The sequence below is a fragment of the Nicotiana tomentosiformis genome, chromosome 4 (genome assembly GCF_000390325.3).
Source record: "Nicotiana tomentosiformis chromosome 4, ASM39032v3, whole genome shotgun sequence".
Lineage (NCBI taxonomy): Eukaryota > Viridiplantae > Streptophyta > Magnoliopsida > Solanales > Solanaceae > Nicotiana > Nicotiana tomentosiformis.
Window position 1 is genome coordinate 26,241,751 of NC_090815.1, and position 19,668 is coordinate 26,261,418.

The 19,668-nt window shown below is 37.9% G+C and overlaps 2 long non-coding RNA genes across 2 annotated transcripts; one reads left to right on the plus strand and one right to left on the minus strand.

Moving 5' to 3' along the window:
• Positions 1 to 4,366: 4,366 nt before the first annotated feature.
• LOC138910614 (uncharacterized) lies at positions 4,367 to 5,866 on the minus strand. The gene is made up of 2 exons (XR_011415745.1): positions 5,144 to 5,866; positions 4,367 to 5,042 (listed from the first exon to the last, which is right to left on the minus strand). It is a non-coding gene; the product is annotated as an uncharacterized lncRNA (long non-coding RNA).
• Positions 5,867 to 7,592: 1,726 nt separating this feature from the next.
• LOC104109385 (uncharacterized) lies at positions 7,593 to 9,502 on the plus strand. Its single transcript, XR_689219.4, has 2 exons — positions 7,593 to 7,841; positions 8,698 to 9,502. It is a non-coding gene; the product is annotated as an uncharacterized lncRNA (long non-coding RNA).
• The last annotated feature ends 10,166 nt before the right edge of the window (positions 9,503 to 19,668 follow it).

Consider the following 19,668-nt stretch of genomic DNA (forward strand, 5'->3'; position numbering starts at 1 on the left):
ACTTTAAAATAAAATGCCGAGACTTGAAAATCTCGACTTTTCTGTTCTTTTGGCTGAAGAATGTACAGTAACCAATCTTGACTTCAATTGGGTGTTTCAAGATTTTGCAAATACAACTTAGCTACACACTTATATAGCAGATATATCATTTTGCTGGTATGCCTCTCTGTATTGTTAGCACATAGTAGCATTGCTATTTGTTTCTTTTAACTAATTAAAGTCTAGACATTTTAAATGCCAAAGAGTAGCTTGACTTCTAAGCCTTGCATTATTTGCAGCTGATATCAATTTTATAACAAAAAATCCAGAACACAGATAGTTTTACACTTAAGAAATGATAATACTGTAACGACTCGGCCGGTCGTTTTAAGTATTACAGCCTCGTTCCCCCCATTTACTGCTCAATTTATGCTTTACAGCTATTGTATGACTTGCCGGGGTAATTGGTTCGGGTCCGGAATGATTTTGGAGTGAAATGAGACACTTAGTCTCACAATGAAAAGCTTAAATTTGAAAAGCCGTCCGGAAGTCGACTTATGTGTAAACGATCTCGGATTTGAATTTTTATGATTCCAATAGCTCCGTATGATGATTTTGGACTTAGGAGCGTGTCCGAAAAGTTATTTGGAGGTCTGTAGTGGAATTAGGCTTGAAATGACGAAAGTTGAATTTTTGGGAAGTTTGATCGGGGGGTTGACTTTTTTATTTCGAGGTCGGAATCCGATAGAGATTAACCGACTCAAAGGGGAAATAGAAAGAAAATTTTTCCCGAGATCTTATGGGAATATCGAACGACTTCGAAGTCTAGCATCGATGAAACATTGTTCTCTCTAGTCTAGGGCACAGAAGCTCTGATTGCGGTATAGGTAAGAGAAACGAGCCTAAGGTTCCAATACGCTACAGACACTTCAAATGACGAGGCCATGGCCACGAGCTTAGACTTAGCGGGCGAAAAGTGAGAAGCCGCCCTAGTCCGGTTAGCGGCCCAAAAATAACACATGGGGAGATATTACAACCGAAGGGAAAACCTTCAACACTTCCAAGTCAGAGACTTGGTACTGAGGAGAGTTACACTACATACCAGGAACCCGAATGATGGGAAACTGGACCCGAACTGTGAAGGACCGTACAGAGTCACCGATATAACCGGGAAAGGATCGTATTAACTCGAATCCGGAAATGGAAAACAACTACCCAGCAATTGGAATATGGCAAATTTAAAGTGATACTACAGCTAAGGTATGAATGCAGTCTTCTTTTTCTTTATTACGCTTTGAACTAACCCATGCGGGTACTTAGTCAAAGTCAAATCTAAGGATTAGGTCTGAAAGCACGTGTTGTACTCTTTTTTCCTTGGGCCATTTTTTTCCCGAAGTGGGTTTTACGATAAGGTTTTTAACCCTAGTTTTGAAGAACAGCTGGAGGTCGGGGACTGCGAACCATCCGTATCAGATCAATAGTATTCGAGCCCTTAAAAGTTCAATCTCTAATACTAGGGGGCCATCACACCCTAAGTCAAGGTGCTGAGTTCGAGAATATACAAGGCATTTAAATTCGATATTGAAAGCCAAGGCTTGAATATTAGGACTAAGTGTAAGGGTAAAACGGTCGAACGAACCGTACCCACATAGCTCATTCTCGCCATGACAGATAAATTTTGTACCATCAACTATCTACATAACATTCAAAATAATGAAAGAAATTTGTCTTCTATGTTTCATCGATTCACATTTGCATAAGTAATATTATCGTCAAAAGTTACTTAGAATAAATGTTGGATTCAAAACACTAAACCTATGGGCCTCCCCGAACCGGGGACTGCTACCTGGTGATAAGCCCGAAAAATTCAGCTTACTAAGGGTCTACTAGGCAGGTCCCAAACGCAAAAGGCCACAACCAACTTAAATAGCCCGGAGACGTATGAGTCCGTACTTGAAAAGTAAGGTCCTTACATATTTTTAATAACACAAAAATACTACTTCAGACCAGGTCAAGTTGCTCGGTCTTGAATTACGGACATGAAAGGAGCCATCTTCGGAAAAGAATGATTGTGTCCGATTGAAATGTTAAAATTTTAAGAAAGACTTCGTTTTATATCAGAGTCATTACTTAATCTAGACCTCATCCCAGCTTTAGGGGGACAAACAATTTAAACGACGTCAAATTCTATGCTAAGACATCAATGGCATATTATAAGTCTTAGATACAAGCAAATATAGAAAAGTAAATGACACAATGCATAGCTAAAGAAAAATCCCTTTTATATGCACATGTACCAAAAGATATTTAAAGAGGCACTGTGAAATGGCCCCAAAATTCAAAATACAGAAAATAAAAAATAAACTAAGGCAGTTCCCGCCTAGTCTTCATCGGAGCCCGACTCACTGCCCGAACCATCTGGCTGGTACATCACTTTGTCCTCGGCTTCAAGCATCTTCACCTCTTCGATCTCGGCCGATAAGTCAATTCCCCGGGCATGGACCTCTTTAAGGGTCTCTCTCCAAGACAACCACTTCATATCCTCAGACTTTGTTATTATACGGGCCTCGACTACATCCACATCATTCTTATACTGGACAACATGTCCTGAACTTCTGAGGTCACATTCGAAGATGCCTCCAATCTGGACTTCAAAGCGATATATTCTTGGTCGAGAACATCCCGTTTTATAACGGCCGAGTCAAATTGTGCTCGAAGCTCCTCGTTCAGTCGAGAGCAATTGTAGGCTTTTTCCCTCATCACCCGAAGTTGATCTTTGGTTGATGCCTAATCCTCTTTGGTGGCATCCCGTTCCGAGGCCAAGAGATCCATTTTGCTCCTCAACTCCGCGGCTGAGGCTTTGACCTAGTTCATCTCGGCCCTAAGCTGGTCGATCAAGTCTATCTTCTCTTGGACCTGTGAGGTTGCGGCATTAGCGTTTGTGCTTAACCTCTCATTATTAATCTCAAATACTCTTACCTTTTCAACTAGAAGGGCATGTTCTCGTTTCACACTGGAGGCCTCCTTTTGAGCTCTTTCCAGCTCGGCTTGTAGGACGGAGTGGTCCCTGAGGACCTCATCAATTTTCTCACAAAGCGCTTTGAACATGTCCGTTTGCCAGACCTACTCCTTGAGCTCAAACTCAAGGCAACTCACCTCCATCCGAGACCGGTGGAAGCTCTCATGGTGAATCACCGAGGCCTAGTACATAAAAAATAGGAAAAATCGTTAAAATCCGCTAAGGCAAATGAATTATTTAAATATAGGAGGAAAAAATGATATACCTTGTTTAGCGCCTGCTGCGCCTCATTGAAGAGGCTCGGCGCGTCCACCTCGTTCATCTTCACTTGGTCTTCTTCGGTTATTAAGGAACGAAGGTAGCTGGCCACACCGACCGGCTCAGATAGTATCTTGGTATTCGCTCGTACCATAAACATGGCCGTCTTCTTGCGGTTGGGATCCACACTCGGGGCGGGGAATTGCTTCAAAAGCTTTGGGCTCAAATCCGGCCCATTTGACCCTGGCAACACATCTTTTTTCAGAATCTTCAGGTGGCCAAAACCAGAGTAGTCTTCTAGTGCTCCAACGCTTGATCAGGTCCAAGCCTGCACTACTATTGAGTAGCGAGGATGGTCGATGCAGTTTTACCCAGCTAGGTCGGGATCGAATCCACAGTGAGTTAATTGATTTGGAATTAGGTTTATATCTAAGTCTACATGCGTGTTTTATTCCTAATTGCACTTCCAAACATGAAGGTGTTGATTCTACTTCTATTTCTATTTCTATTGTATGCTAAGATTAAAGTTAAGTACAATATTTTTTATGTTGGTTTTCAAGTGTTTAAAAGTACTAGGGTAGCGACTTTCGCCTAGGTGGACATCTAACAGGTAGTAAAAATCTAGGGCAAGCTTGATTAATTTGGGATCGTAATATAGCTATCACACCCAAGTACTCACTCTATTCTATATCTCTCGATAGTTTGAGTGATTGCCCAATTTGGCTTTCTCAAGTCCAACTGGGTATTCATGCAAGTCATGTGATATTAGCTCAAGTCGGGTATTATTATCTCTAGGTTTAACCCTTTAATTGGGGCTATCAATTTCTTGAGTTCACCCCAATTCCTTGTTAGCCTAGTTTTTCCATACTTAATCCCTCTTTCTCAAGAAGAGACCAAATCATAAAGGCATGAATCAGTGTTTGCAACCACTAATTCTATAATTCTAGCAAGAACTAGGCTAAATATCACTAACCCATAAACATTCAAGCCCTAAAATTCAAGACCCATTAAATACCCACACTAGGGTTGAGTCACAACCCTAGATATGGGTCTAACTACTCATAATAATAGGAGAATTCAAAGATAAAGAGAAGATATAATACATAATACTAAATTAAAAGATGAAAATCTAATGTTATAAGGTAAATCTTGTACAAAATTGCCCAAAAAGGAAAACCTAGCCGTCTCACATACTCAGCAAAAACATAACATAACCTAAAATTGACAAAATGATCTATTTATACTAAACTGAAATCTCTGAACAAAAATACCCCTGCGGAAGTTTCGCGGCCACATAATTCTGACTGCGGCCGCACACTTGCTTTCGCACCCACGTAATTCTGATCGCGGTCTGCATTTCTTCACATCTGGACCTGGGTTGAACCTTATTTCGCGGACCGCGCAATTTCCACTGCATCCGCGTGAGAGACTTTCGCGGCCGCATAATTTTGACGCGGACCGCCATTCTCATATTTGCTTGAATTATGCACTCTCTGAACCTTAGTAACCGCAGTTCGCGGAATTCCCATCGCGGCCGTGCTGGTACTTTCGCAGCCGCATCTTCTTGTCGCGGTCCACGTTCATGTTTGTTCCCAAAAAATTATCTCTCTGATTCTTCATATCGCGGACCTCGAAATAATGGCCGCGTCCGTGTTGATACTTTAGCGGCCGCACTTTTTTGTCGCGGTCCGCGTTCCACACCTCTTGGCCCAGATTTGGTTTTTATTTAAGTTTTGACTCCTTTTATGAGTTGATTAATGCTCCTTTGGCTCATTTTGAACAATCCCTGCAAGCAAGCATACTAAGTTAGTTTTCCAGGAATACCCTCACGCATATTTGGCCCAAAACACAAGTAAAAGAGAGCAATTAATAGGCTAAAATCCCTACTTATCAACGCTCATGCCTTAAAATATGGATTAAGGGCTTTATCCGCTACCCGTGATGCCTCGATCGGCATTTCTGTAACGGCCTGAGCCTCACTGAAAAGAGGCTTCATGTGGGATAGCGACTCCTAGACATCAATGATGTTGGCAGCTTCTCTCGACTGGGGTAACTTCTCGAGAGGCAGTAGCCACAGGCTTTTCCTCGGGCTCCTGAACTGAAGAGAGTTCGGCCTTACGGTCTCCTCCCTCCGGTGCTGCCCACTCTTCTGTAGCGACGACCGACTCATGGGCGACAAACTCCATATCATCATCTTTAGGATAGTCCCTGAGCCGATAAAGAGAATCAAGGTCAGGTACCCTGGCCCGAGTACTCTTCCCGGTACTCTTTCGACCCTGACCACAATCCTCTTTTTCTTGGCCTCGGTGGGAGCGCCCGAGGGGTCAGGGGACATTTTCTTCTTCCTTGTGTTCTCCTCCTTCTTCGTATTAGCCTCGACGGTAGGTTGTATCGAGGCAGAGGGTTTTGCAGATGGGGACGAGACCTCGTCCTCGTCCACTGCTCGAAGCTCGGTGGTCATGGGTAAACCTATGGAAGGAAGAAAAGGACTTAGCCAAATGACAATGGAACGAAAAGGAGAAGAAGGATACTCACCATGGGAACGAGCATCCCATTTGCCTTTTGAAAGTATGTGTCACTCGCTCTCGGAGTATGTCAATTATTTATAGATCCCCTCGACCCATTCCTTGGAACGGGGCACTGCCTTGGGGACTTGGGAAATTTAAATGTAATGACAAAAGAACTGCTTTTTACATCTCGCTGTCCATCGCATTTTCTTTGTCTGCTCACGACATTTCCACCTTAGCCATCTTCATCAAGAGTTAATTTGCTCCCTATAATACGATGTCACTTAAATCTTATAACTCCCTCCATTGCATTTTATGGAAGGTATTATTTTTGTAGCTATACTATTGTTTTTCTTTGATTATAGTTTTCTAATTTTTTTTAAATGTTTTGAATCACTAGCTATGTAGTACTGTTCCTGTAATTTATAAATATGTTACTTTAAAAAAAAATGAAGAATCTATACTAAATTCACATAAAAAATCAAGTGTTTTGACCCTCGTACTCTATACCCTGTTACATAAATTGGGACAAAGGAAGTACTCGATAATATCAACATTTTGAAGTGCCCTTCTCCTTCTTCTTTTTTTCCCTTCTCTTGGTGTAAGGTATATATGTATGTAAACTGATTCATCTTTGAGGAAAAGAAATACCTTCCAATTTACTGCTTCCCTTTAAGAACATGAAAAATCTCGCTAATAGATTGCTACTTGTTTTCTAAATAACCCACGGATCTATCTTGTCTGCCACCTTGAAAATATATGACTGTTTCTATCTTTTCTTTAGATATAATAATTAAGCAATCAATGTATAAGACTGTTTTTTTCTTTCCTCTTAATCTAATATAATTAAGTAATCAATGTTTTTTTAACTAGTGCTTTATTTTTGCTTGGAGTAAGTTAAGTAGCTCGATTGGTTCGTCTATATAACGTTTGTTCCTCACCAATTACTGCCATTAATACCATGAACATAATGTTTCATGGACAACGCATCCTTTTCCCTTATAAATCACGTATCTATCTCTTTCTCCACATTAAATAGATAAAAGAATATTTTTTAATATTGTATCTTATTAAGGATCAATATTTTTTATAAACAGAGTTTTCTTCTCGTTTTCCGCTTTGAATAATAGGTAGATTGGTTTTAAAGTTCTACCTCCCACCTAACTCCTCATCCTTATCCTTAATAACATGAAAATTAAACTGCTTGACTAATCTCATGAATAATGCAGCGTGTTCGATATAATTCATATCTCCATCTCTTTTTCTACTTTGAATATATATAATATTGTTATGAAGTTAAGCTAAAAGAACAAAAGAATATAGTGAGAAATAAAAACTTTTAAATAACAATAATACTAAAACTAATTCATACTTTTGTGAGACTTGAGTAAAGAATCTCTTAGTTGAAAGTCTCAAACATGACTATAAAATGAATCCCTTATGGCAAGCTGTAAACTTTATCTTCCACATTTTTAAAGGAAAAATGCCTAAGTTCATCCGTAAAGTATTCAATTTAGAGCAGATTTATCCTCCCCCAACAGTGCTCTATTCATACCTTGCCGCTACACAAATGGTTCAAATTTACGCTTTTTGGCTAACGCAAGTGAACTAGCCAAAATAAAAATATATTTTTCTATTTTTTTGTTTAATAAAAACATGAGTCGTCATGGATCATGTTTTATACTAGCTTTTCATGCAGCAAACTAGAACATAATATATTTTAATAATTTAAATATTTAATAATATAATAATAATAATAATAATAATAATAATAATAATAATAATAATAATAGTAAAAGCTAGAATATAATCTATATAAAGACTACAGCCTCTCTGCATTTTCTCACTACTTCATTTTCAAAACTTTTCTTCTATACCGTAGAAGAAAATATGTGTGTGAAAGGTAAGTTGATTGCTTCAGTAGAGGTGAAGTGTGGAGGCCACCCTATTCATGATATTTTTCACACCAATACTCATCATATATCCAATATAAGTCCTGGTAAGGTCAACAAATTTGATATTGATCGAAGGTGAATCTGTAAAAGTTGGTTCGGTTGTTAGCTGAAAATATAACGACGGTATGTAATTCGCATTTCTCCTCTCTATACATATATATTATTTACTTGTATCAACTTCCGCATTTAGGTGTATTTAGTATGTAAAGAAGTCTTTCTTCAAAGAAATATTTTTCGTGAAAACATTATTTGATGATTTTTGGGTTATCATAAAATATTTTACCTCAAATTAAAGGGGAAAATCTTGTTGACGAAGTCACTTTTCTTAAAACTATCTTGATGTTTAACTTCATTTTACTTGCTCCATCTAACACATATTAGACATATTATTGATAACACTCAAAAACTTCTTAACACTCTCTTTGCTAATATTATTACTAGCATTCAATATAATATATACGTAAAATATTTTTCACCCACCAATTACCAAGTACTGAAATTATTTACCAAATATTTTTTAAAAATATTTCTCAAGGAAAATTCCTTTCATCGTACCAAACACAACATAATCAAATTTAAGCCTTTTTCCCTACTCATTCAATAATTTTCCACAATGTCAAATGTTCTTTTAAGATTTTTAACGATAGTTCTATTCAGGAAAAAGTATAGCACGTCCAATCTTCCCGGGCTTCAAATAATATTTGGAGAAAATGAAATTGAAAAACAAAGGAAAAACAAAAGAAATGAGAAGAAAATATGTTATTCTGAATGTTTATATCTTTTATATGAGGAATTGAACAGTTGAACATAGAGTAACATCTCTTGTATTTTTGAATTTTATTGATTATAGATGGAAAAGATAATATATGTAAGCAAGTGATTTAGCGGTGTGCTATTCTTTTCTTTTTCAGCCATTTGTTTTTTGGGTTTATCTAGTAGTTATATGGGGACTAAGATTTATAAACGGTTCCTAATGCAGTATTGATTAATAGCCAGTCAAATTGTGTCTTGTACAATTTAGTTGTTAGCTATACTTTAGGCATAAAGGATGAACAAGTAAAAGTTTCGAGGGTAACTCAAGAAGATTTGAAATCAGACAGTAAAAAAGTGAACAAAGGGAAACCAGAGCTTTCATAGGAGGGAAATGTTTAATGCGTGACGTTCTGCATTCGGTACCCACCGAGCATGGTAAATCGGCAGCTGACACGAGTCCAAAGTCAGAACGACACGATTGATGGGACGTTTCGCTGACTCGTCAACTCGTTTGTAGCGTACAGAGGAAGGAACCGGAGTCGGTTAGTTACTTCTCGTCATTTCGATAAATCTGCTCTCGAAAAAGTGAGGGGACTATCTGTGTACGGCTAAAATCGGGGATAAATTTACCCCCGATTTCCTAGTAAAGAAACGAGAGGAAAGGACGGTTTGACATGGCCTCGAGTATAGCCGAGGGATTCCACGGATCAGAGCCCGAGGAGGACGAATGTCGAATGGTGCACCCGAGACCAGACACGGCCGAGCATTGGGCTCGAGCAGAGTGAATAGCCGAGACCAAGGAAAAAGGTGGTTAGACGAGATAAGATAGCGGCCAAAATATTCACTCTAAATCGGATATTACAACGCAAATCTTGCCCAATATCAAACGCGTATCAATGTTTACCGGAAAAGTTTTCACCTTATTTAGATTTGTACTAGGATTGAAACTCTCCTACTATATAAAAGGGGAACCTTTTTTTTAGGACCATTGTTGTCACATATATCTAAGCAATGAAAGTTAATTTTTGTTCTCTCGTTGTTGTTTAAAGTGTTATTTAGCTACTTATTTATTGAGCTGCAACCGAGCCCGTTCCGAAGGCTGGATCAGAACTAATTCCCTACATCCAACATAAAGCTAGATTTAATCGTCCATCGCATTTGGTTGATCATTTTGTTTTCCTTGAGTTCAACTATTTACTGTTATTAGATTATTTGTGTTAAATTAAATCACTTATCATTTAAATGACGTATAAATTCAATTATTACTTTGGGATAAACACTTTTAACATTTTTAGTTGATTTCCAACTACTCAGTAAATTAACAGTTGATCTTGTGTGCCTAGAATTAGCAGAATTAGCACACGATATAATGCATATGACCCCACAATATAATGCATATGACCCCACAACAAAATCTTGTATTTTCACGTTTATTACACTGAAAACATCAAAGAAAAAAAAGTTATGTAGCAGACAATATAAACCCTTCTTTGTCATAATAAAATATGTACTAGGAGACAAAATCACCAACGTACAAATCGTTGCGGATTCACTTGTTTGATAAAGATGATCTTCCATTTTGGATCTCTACTTAAATTGTCAGGTTAAATTTACTGTTTATATATAAATTATATACTAATTATTTATATACATATTATACATGTGTTGATTATTTAGTTAAAAGCAGCTAATTAGATTAATTCTTTTTATTTGTTTAACAATAGTATTGAAATTCAATTTTCTTCATTCTTTTATAACAGTAAAATTAATGTTCTTAATTTTGTGATCCTTAAATTAATTAAGGACCTCGTAGTTGTAAACCTCAATATTAACTATAAAATGAATATACCTTATAAGCTGTAAGTTTATCTACAGCATTTTTTTAATTAGCGTGCGTACGTAAAAATTCAAATCGAGACAAACTTATAACTTAATACAACCTAATTATATACGAAATGAACTCACACTAACCTTCGTCCCCACTAATTAAAAATCGTGGATCATGCTTTATACTAGCTTTCCATATAGCCAAGTAAAATCTATATAGAGGCTACAACTGCTATATCTCCAAGATAATTTCCAATCATTTACAACACCACCCAATCCAAATACATAATAAAGCCGCAAAACTCAATTTTCTAATATAAAATTTTTTGATGAATAACAATTGAGTTTAAGCTCTTAACTAATCTCATTGACTTTGTTTATGCTGTGACCTGTGAAGATCAAAACAAGATTTATGTGCTTCAAATCTTGAAAACGGTATCATCAAAGTCATTGTCATTTACTAATTCTACAAAAGCTTTTGTCAATTATGACTTCAGATCATTGATTTAAATGTCTATTAGAGTCTTGCCAAATACGAGTACATTATTGAAGCGTCTATAATTGCACTGATTTAATATCTACAATTTCAAACAACTTTATTGTCACATTATTGAAGCGTTTAAATAGTTTGGAATAAGAGGTTGGCACAATGGTAATCATCTTAGGTTGTGAGTTCGAGTCACCCCAAAAGCAAGGTGGACAGTTCTTGAAGGGAGGGAGCCGATGATATATCGAAAATAACTTTTCTATTCCAGGGTAAGGGTAAAATTTGCGTATATACTACCCTCCCTAGACCCGACTAGTAGATTTACTGGGTTTGTTGTTTTCTTTAAGAACATGGAAAATCTTACTAATAGATGACTGTTTCTATCTATTAGTAACTCACATCTTTATCTTGTTTAATAATTCACGTCTCTATCTTGTCTGCCACCTTGAAAATATATGATTGTTTCTATATAATAATTAAGCAATCAATGTATAAGACTGTTTTTTTCATTCCTCTTAATCTAATATACTCTCTCTATTCGGTAATTTGACTCAGCACGAAATTTAAAAACAAAAGAAGACTTTTGAAATTTGTTGTTTTAAAAACTTAAGGGGTAAAAATTTTATGGTGCCATGACATTTGTGTGGTTATAAAAGTTTCTTAGTAAGGGTAAAATGGGTAAACAGAGTTTTTAAGAATATCTCTTTCTCCACCTTAAATAGATATAAGAATATTTTTTAATATTGTATCTTATTAAGGATCAATATTTTTTATAAACAGAGTTTTCTTCTCGTTTTCCGCTTTGAGTAAGGTACATGTATTAGGTAGATTGGTTTTAAAGTTCTACCTCCCACCTAACTCCTTGACTTATCTCATGAATAATGCAGCGTGTTCCGATCCATATAATTCATATCTCCATCTCTTTTTCTACCTTGAATATATATAATATTGTTATGAAGTTATGCTAAAAGAACAAAAGAATATAGAGAGAAATAACAACTTTTAAATAACAATAATAGTAAAACTAATTCATACTTTTCTGAGACTTGAGTAAAGAATCTCTTAGTTGAAAGTCTCAAACATGACTATAAAATGAATCCCTTATGGCAAGCTGTAAACTTTATCTTCCACATTTTTAAAGGAAAAATGCCTAAGTTCATCCGTAAAGTATTCAATCTAGAGCAGATTTATCCTCAGACAAAAGGTGGCCTATTCATACCAGGTTCAAATTTACACTTTTTGGCTAACTCAAGTAAAATATCTAAAATAAAAATTTATTTTTCTATTTTTTTGTTTTAAAAAAATCCTACTATATTTAGTTAATCCCTCTTATCTATCCAACACTATTTTTTATCTTCCTCTCTCATTTTTTAACTCATTAGCCGCCCCTTTTTCCCTTACTCTCTTCACTCTTCAATTCTTCTTACACAAATACATTCACACACATATACCACAGCTTCACGTCTTCATGCATGAAGTCCTTTACCAGATTTATAAAAGGAGTGTTTCATCTATTGAAAATATTTTCACTGGAGACGACCGTGATTTTGTTGGTCGCGACCTAAAAATATAACTTCGATGGCCAACGAGATCGTGGTCTCTTTTGACGTTGCTATTAGGGGTGGGCGTTCGGTCGGTTCGGTTCGATTTTAAGAAATTCGGTTCGGTTCGGTTTTAAGAAATTCGATTCGGTTTATTTCGGTTTGAACATTATCATAGTGGGCTTTCTCTATGTAATAATTGGATTGGCGAATTTTTTCGTTTTCTTTCAAAATTTCGATAAATTAGACTGAAACCAATCGAAAATTTGTTGGTTTGCTAATAATTCGGTTTTTCGGTTAACCGAACCAAATAAATTAATAACCGAAAACCGAACCGAAAAACTAAAATTTTAAACTGAAACCAACCGAAAATACCGAATAACCGAAACCGAAATAAAAATATTTTCGGTTCGGACCGAAATTTGCCCACCCCTAGTTGCTACCGATAGAAAAGCAGGAGGGGGATGGGGTAGGTCTACTAGTTGGATTAGGAGTTAATTAAAATTCCAGGTGACATTTAATTCACTTTCGTTAGACGAAAAGGGTAAATTAGAACTATTTGTATAATGGAAGGGGTACGAATATGGTGCTTTTTTAAGGGAAGACAAATCCGCTCTTACTTTTGCGGAAAAATTAGGCCTTTCCCAAATGGTTAAAATTTTATGGTAAGGAAAACATTAACCTAGCAAGACCTAATTATACACGTAATGAGCTGACATTAATCTTCCATCTCCACTAATAAAAAGCATGAGTTGTCATGGATCATGTTTTATACTAGCTTTTCATGCAGCTAACTAGAATATGGGTGTTTATCGGGTGTTTGAGCGGATAATTATGCTTAACGGTTCGACTTATCAGTTATCAGATTATAAATGTAGTAATCCGCTAGTCATCCAATAAGACAACTGGCGGATTGGTATCAGATTAACGATTATCGGGCGGTTATCGGACGGTTTATCGACTAAACCAAATAAAAGGTTTTTTGAAGAATCATTCAATCAATACCAAACGGTTTCAAATCAATACCAAATTTTTAATATTATCTAAGATCTAACAGTATTTTGAATTGAAAAGTCTTCTTCCAAGTTCCAATTTAGTTTATATTCAAGACTATTCATACACATATGAATCAATCAAACTTTTAGTAACATTCGTTCTTCACAAGAAATCCATATTGAAAAACCAAAAAACCAGAAAATCAGACTTTAATTTGTTAGATGCATGCAAAAAAAAGGACATAAAACCACACAATTCAGCTATTACGGATAAAACTATCGGACAACAAATTACTTTCAACAGTACTTTATATACATAGAGGGGTAAAAGTATAAATATAAAAATTCTTAACGGATTAACGGTTTACCCGCAGGATGCTTGTAATTGATGCGACTAGTAAAGATGGCAGAGCCTTGATTACTATGGAGTTTTGACTGATATACTTGAATTGCAAATCGTCCTGGTAGAAGAGTAATTTTGTTTCAATGTAGTTGGTTTGATGTGAATAATGAAACAACGGGAGTTAAATAAGATGAATATGAATTTGAAAGAAAATCCTACACAAAATACGCGAAAAAGAATGGACGAGGTAAAACATCTTTTATGTATTAGTATATTAACGTGTATCTCATGATTTACATGATTTTTTTGCTAATACATTATTTTCATCATGTCTTTCTTATTTTGTTTTCTTTTGACTCTTTGTAGTTTAATGTGAAACAATCAAAGACAGAAAGTAATTAAGATCGGATCCACTACGAATGCTACGAAATATGGCTTCCTTCTGCCAGGTGTCAAAGTATTTGTCACATCCCAAAATCCAATTAGTCATGATGACACCTAACTTAACCCACTAGGTAAACCAATTAACCACTAGCCAATTCCAATGTAATTTAACAATACAATTAATTAAGAGAAATATATGAAACTGATACATTTCCCCTAGAATTGGTAGTACAAATCATGAGCTTCTAAGAATAGAGTATACAAAGCTGGTATGAAGTAAATACATTATCTGTTTGAAAAGTACATAAACAGAGTTTAATGAATCTAAGGCTACCATGAACAAAAGGCAACAACAACCGGAACGCAGGTACATCTTCAGATTTAACTCCCAACGAACACAGCAACATCAGCATCCAACATCTGCACGCAAGGTGCAAAAGTATAGTGTGAGTACAACCGACTCCATGTACTCAATACGTAACAAACCTAACCTTAGGTTGAAAGTAGAGACGAGCTTATACCAAGGTCGGGTCCCAACTTCAATAACCAACAATAGTTCATAACAACATAAAGCAAGTAATACAAGAAGCAACTCAAAGATAAAATGCTCAGCTAAATCATGATTTCTAAAAATAGTTCTGCCTTTCAAGTACATCAGTAGAAACCCAAATCATTTACCGAAGTTGCCAAAAATATGAGTAAGTTTGAAAGCAGTAATTTTTTCAAAAATCCTTTCAATGATAGTTAAGATATCTCATTTTCTTTCCAGATAACGAGTGTAAAATAAATGCATCACTATGCTTATATGTCAACACCTGTGAGAAATCATGACGTGATACCGTACAACATGAGGAAAATACATCTCTATACATATATGTCATGTGTGCATATCAATGCAATACTGTATGTGATGCACCATGCTGACAACCTCATATGCTCACACTCTCGAATACTCAACCACTCTGTATTGTATATGGCCCATACGGCCCAGGGTAGAGCCATTCCAGAACATATACATCACTGACTATAAGTTACCTAGTACCGAGGAAGGCCAATCCAGCTCTGTGGAGAAGATCTATCTCCAGGTTCACACTCTCAAATACTCAACCACTCGGTACTGTATATGGCCCATACGGACCAGGGAAGATCCACCCCAGAACATATACATCACTGACTATAAGTCACCCAGTACCGAGGAAGGCCAATCCACCCCTGTGGAGAAGATCCATCTCCATATAATATCAACCGCGCTCACTCAGTCATCAATCTCTCAAGTCTCTCTCTCATGGGCTCACAATGTCATGAAAATAGCTCGAAAATGATGATATGATGTATCAATAAATAACAACAGAGATTGAGATATGATATGCATATGAATGCGTATGACTAAGTATGTAATGCAATGAAAGCAGATAACTTAACAACAGAAATGACCTCGGTGGGTCCCAACAGGATAAACATGTAGTTTAAACATAATTTATGGCATGAATCACATTTTAATAACTCTAGTACGTAGAGATTTTATGATTTCAGACAAGTTCAGATAACTACACAGTACAACAGAAATAACTGTCATAGTTCACACGGTGCACGCCCATAAGCCCGTCACTTAGCATGTGCGTCACCTCAACACCAAATACATAACACGTATAATCAGGGTTCATACACTCAGCTCCAAGATTAGAAGAGTTACTTACCTTGAACAAGACGAATTTAATGTCGAGCAAGCTAATTAATGCTCCAGAACTTCTGGAATATAGTTTTGTTTGTCGATTTCGCTTTACATTTTCCACTTGGGTGGTAGAGCGTTGATAAAATCTTTTTGATTTTGTGATCCTCACAAAACTTATTAATATTGTCGCCTATAAGCTGCCTCCCATTGCCACACGTGATCTTGGCTGGTATCCTCAATTGGCATGTTATTTGATCCCAGATGAAGTCAATGACCTCCATTTCCCTAACTTTATCGAACACATATGCTTCGACCCACTTGGAGAAATAATCGGTCATACCTAAGATGTACTGTGCTTTGCCGGGTGCCCCTTGCATGGACTAACAATGTCCATTCCCTATTTCATGAAAGACTAGGGGGAAAGGACCGGGTGAAGCATCTCCCCTAGTTGGTAGATCATTGGGGCGTGCCTCTGACATTCGTTACACTTTTGAACAAAGTCTTTCGCATATTTTTCCATCTCGTTCCAGTAATAACCTGCTCTGATATATTTCCGAACCAAGGATTCTATTCTCGGTTGGTTATCACAAGTACCCTCGTGAACTTCCATCATCATGTAGTCGGTTTCCCCCGGAACCAAGCACCTTGCTAATGATTTTTGATATAGTTTTCCACCAACCAAGCTAAACCTGGAAGCCTTAGTACATAGGGCCCTCGATTCTTTGGGATCCGATGGCAGTTTCCCTTTATGAAGTTAGTCTATAAATTTGTTTCTCCAATCCCAAGTTAATCATGTTTAGTTAACCTCGGCGTGGCCTTCCTCTATCACAGAGTTCAACAATTGCATCACTGCTCCGGAATTGAATTCATCGAAATCGACTGACGACCCAAGTTTAGCTAATGCATCAACCTCGTTATTTGATATCGGGGTATGCGATGTAGTGTCCATTCCATGAATTGGCGTATCATGACTTGCAGCTTATCCAATTATCTCCACATCCGATTCTTATTTACTTCAAATCTCCCGTTAACTTGGTTAATGACAAGGAGGGAGTTGCACTTGGCTTTGATCACCTAAGCCCCCAGGCGCTAAGCCAATTCCAGACCTGCAATCATAGCCTCATATTCGGCTTCGTTGTTAGTAAATTTCACAGTTCTAATAGATTGCCTTATTGAATTACGCGTAGGCGATTTTAATATGATTCCCAGCCCAGACCTTTTCACGTTAGAAGCATCGTTCGTGAAAAGGGTCCAAACCCCCGAGCTAGTCCCCGAGGCGAGCAGTAATTCTTTCTCGACCTCAGGGATCAAGGCCGGCATAAAGTCGGCCACGAAGTTTGCCAAAATATGAGATTTTATACCAGTTCAGGTTTGTACTCAATATCGTACCCGCCAACCTTTATGACCCATTTGGACAGTTGGCCCAAGAGCTCAGGTTTATGCATAACATTTCTTAGCGGGTATGAGGTCATGACACATATGGGGTGACACTGAAAATACAGATTTAATTTCCTAGACGCGCTTAGTAAGGCGAGTGCTAATTTTTCTAAGTGTAGATACCTTGTTTCGGCATCGCCTAGGGTTCTACTAACATAATAAATAGGAAACTGCATACCTTCTTCTTCCCTTACCAGAACACCACTTACCTGTACCCCGGAGACTCCCAAGCAGAGGTATAGTTGCTCGCTCACCTTCGGGATGTGCAACAAAGGAGGGCTTGACAAGTATCGTTTGAGTTCTTCTAAAGTCTACTGACATTCCGGGGTCCAAGAGAGGTCGTTCTTCTTTCTCAGTAATTAGAAAAATCGATGGCTTTTGTCTGATGACCTAGAAATAAACTGGTCCAATGCGGCTATCCGCCTGGTCAATCTTTGTACCGCCTTGACAGTGTCAACTACTGTGATTTCTTCTATGTCTTTTATCTTTCCGAGTTTATCTCTATTCCCTGGTTGTATACTTTAATACCAAGGAACTTTCCCAAACCGACCTCGAAGGCAATCTTTTTCGGATTCAGCTTCATGTTGTATTTCCTTAGTATGTCGAAGGTTTCCTACAAATTCTTCAAATGGTCCTCTGCTCGCAGGGACATAACTAATATATCATCAATTCGAACATCCGGTTAACTAGGCGTTGATACGTGAAACATACAATTTTTAAACCAAACGGCATTACGTTATAACAATAGGCGCTAAACATAGTTATAAAAGAAGTCTTTTATTGGTCACCCGGGTCCATCCATATTTGGTTGTACCCTAAATAGGCATCAAGAAAACTCAGCGTCTTGTGCCCGGCTGTCGCATCCATCATTCGGTCGATGTTAGGCAAAGAAAATGAATCCTTCGGACATGACTTGTTTAGGTCTTTATAATCTACACACATTCTAAGTTTTTTTCTTTTCTTAGGCACGACCACTATGTTAGCTAGCCAATCCGGGTATTTAACTTCCCGAATATAACCTATTTTCAAAAGTTTAGATACCTCGTCTTGGATGAATGCGTGTTTGATCTCGGACTGTAGCCTCCTCTTCTGTTTTACCGGGTGGAATTTTGGATCCAAGCTTAATTTGTGAGTTGTCACCTCCGATCCCTGTCATGTCTAAGTGAGACCAGATAAAACAATCGGTATTAGATTTAAGGAAATCAATAATATTTTATCTGAGATCGGGAGATAACCCCGTGCCGACGTATTCCTTTCTGTTCGGTAGGCACTCGATCAGTATGACCTGCTCCAATTCCTTGATTGTCGATTTGGTTGCGTCAGTTCCTCGAGTGCTATAAAGGATCTCGGGACACTGAAATCATGATCCTCTTCGTTTGCTATGTGTTCCCCTGTTTTGCGGTACCAGTCAGGGTCGGGGACAATGATTTCTTTTTGGTTTCTATCTCTACGTCCAGTCCCCTACCTTTTGATATCGTGACCGCGAGCACCGAGATCACTTCCTCGAGAGCGAACATCTCCTTTGCAGTCGGTTGTTCCCCGTAGACCGTTTTGATTCCTCTTGTGGTGGGAAACTTCAACGCGTGATGTAGGGTCGAAGGCACCACTCTCATGTTGTGCACCCATGGCCTCTCGAACAAGGTATTATATCTCATATACCCCTCGATCACATAAAATTTCATTTCCTGGGTGGTCCCAACAGTGTTTACCGGTAGGGTTATTTCACCCTTCGTGGTCTCACACGCTATGTTAAACCCGTTCAATGCTCGTACTGCAAGTACGATTCGGTCAAATAATCCCAATTGTTCTATGACCCTTCATCGGATGATGTTGGCCGAGCTACTTAGATCAATTAACACACGCTTCACTCGAGATTTATTAATAAGTACGGATATTACCAGAGCATCATTGTGAGGTTGAATGATGCCCTCGATATCCTCATCACTGAACGAGATGGAATCCTCTAGGACGTAGTCACGACTGCGATTTCCCTTGTGATAGAAACATTGGTGTGCTTTATCATTAGCGCTTGTGGGACATATACTCCCCCAATGATTATCTTGATCACGTGCTGAGGCTCTTACTGCTCAATTTGTTTGTTGGCGTCCCTTTTTTTGAAATGATTTTTGGCCTGCTCACTTAGTAATTCATGAAGATGGCCATTGTTGAATGGACGAGCCACTTCTTCCCTTAGCTGTCCACAATCTTCGGTCCTGTGACCGTGAGTACCATGGTATCTACATACCAAGTTGTGGTCTCTCTGAGCGGGATCGGACTGAAGTGCCCTAGGCCATTTGGTCTCCTTGTTGCATCCAATGGCCAACACTATACTCGCAACATCGATGTTGAAGTTATATTCCAATAGTCTCGGGGCTTCATTGCCCCCAAATGATGTGTCGAAACCGTTATTACTCATTAGACCCTGGTTGCTAGGTCCTTGGTCTCTTCTCCTATCATTCCTGGCTGAGTGGCGAGCAGGTCCGTTTTCCCTCCTCTCCGAGATATATGGCT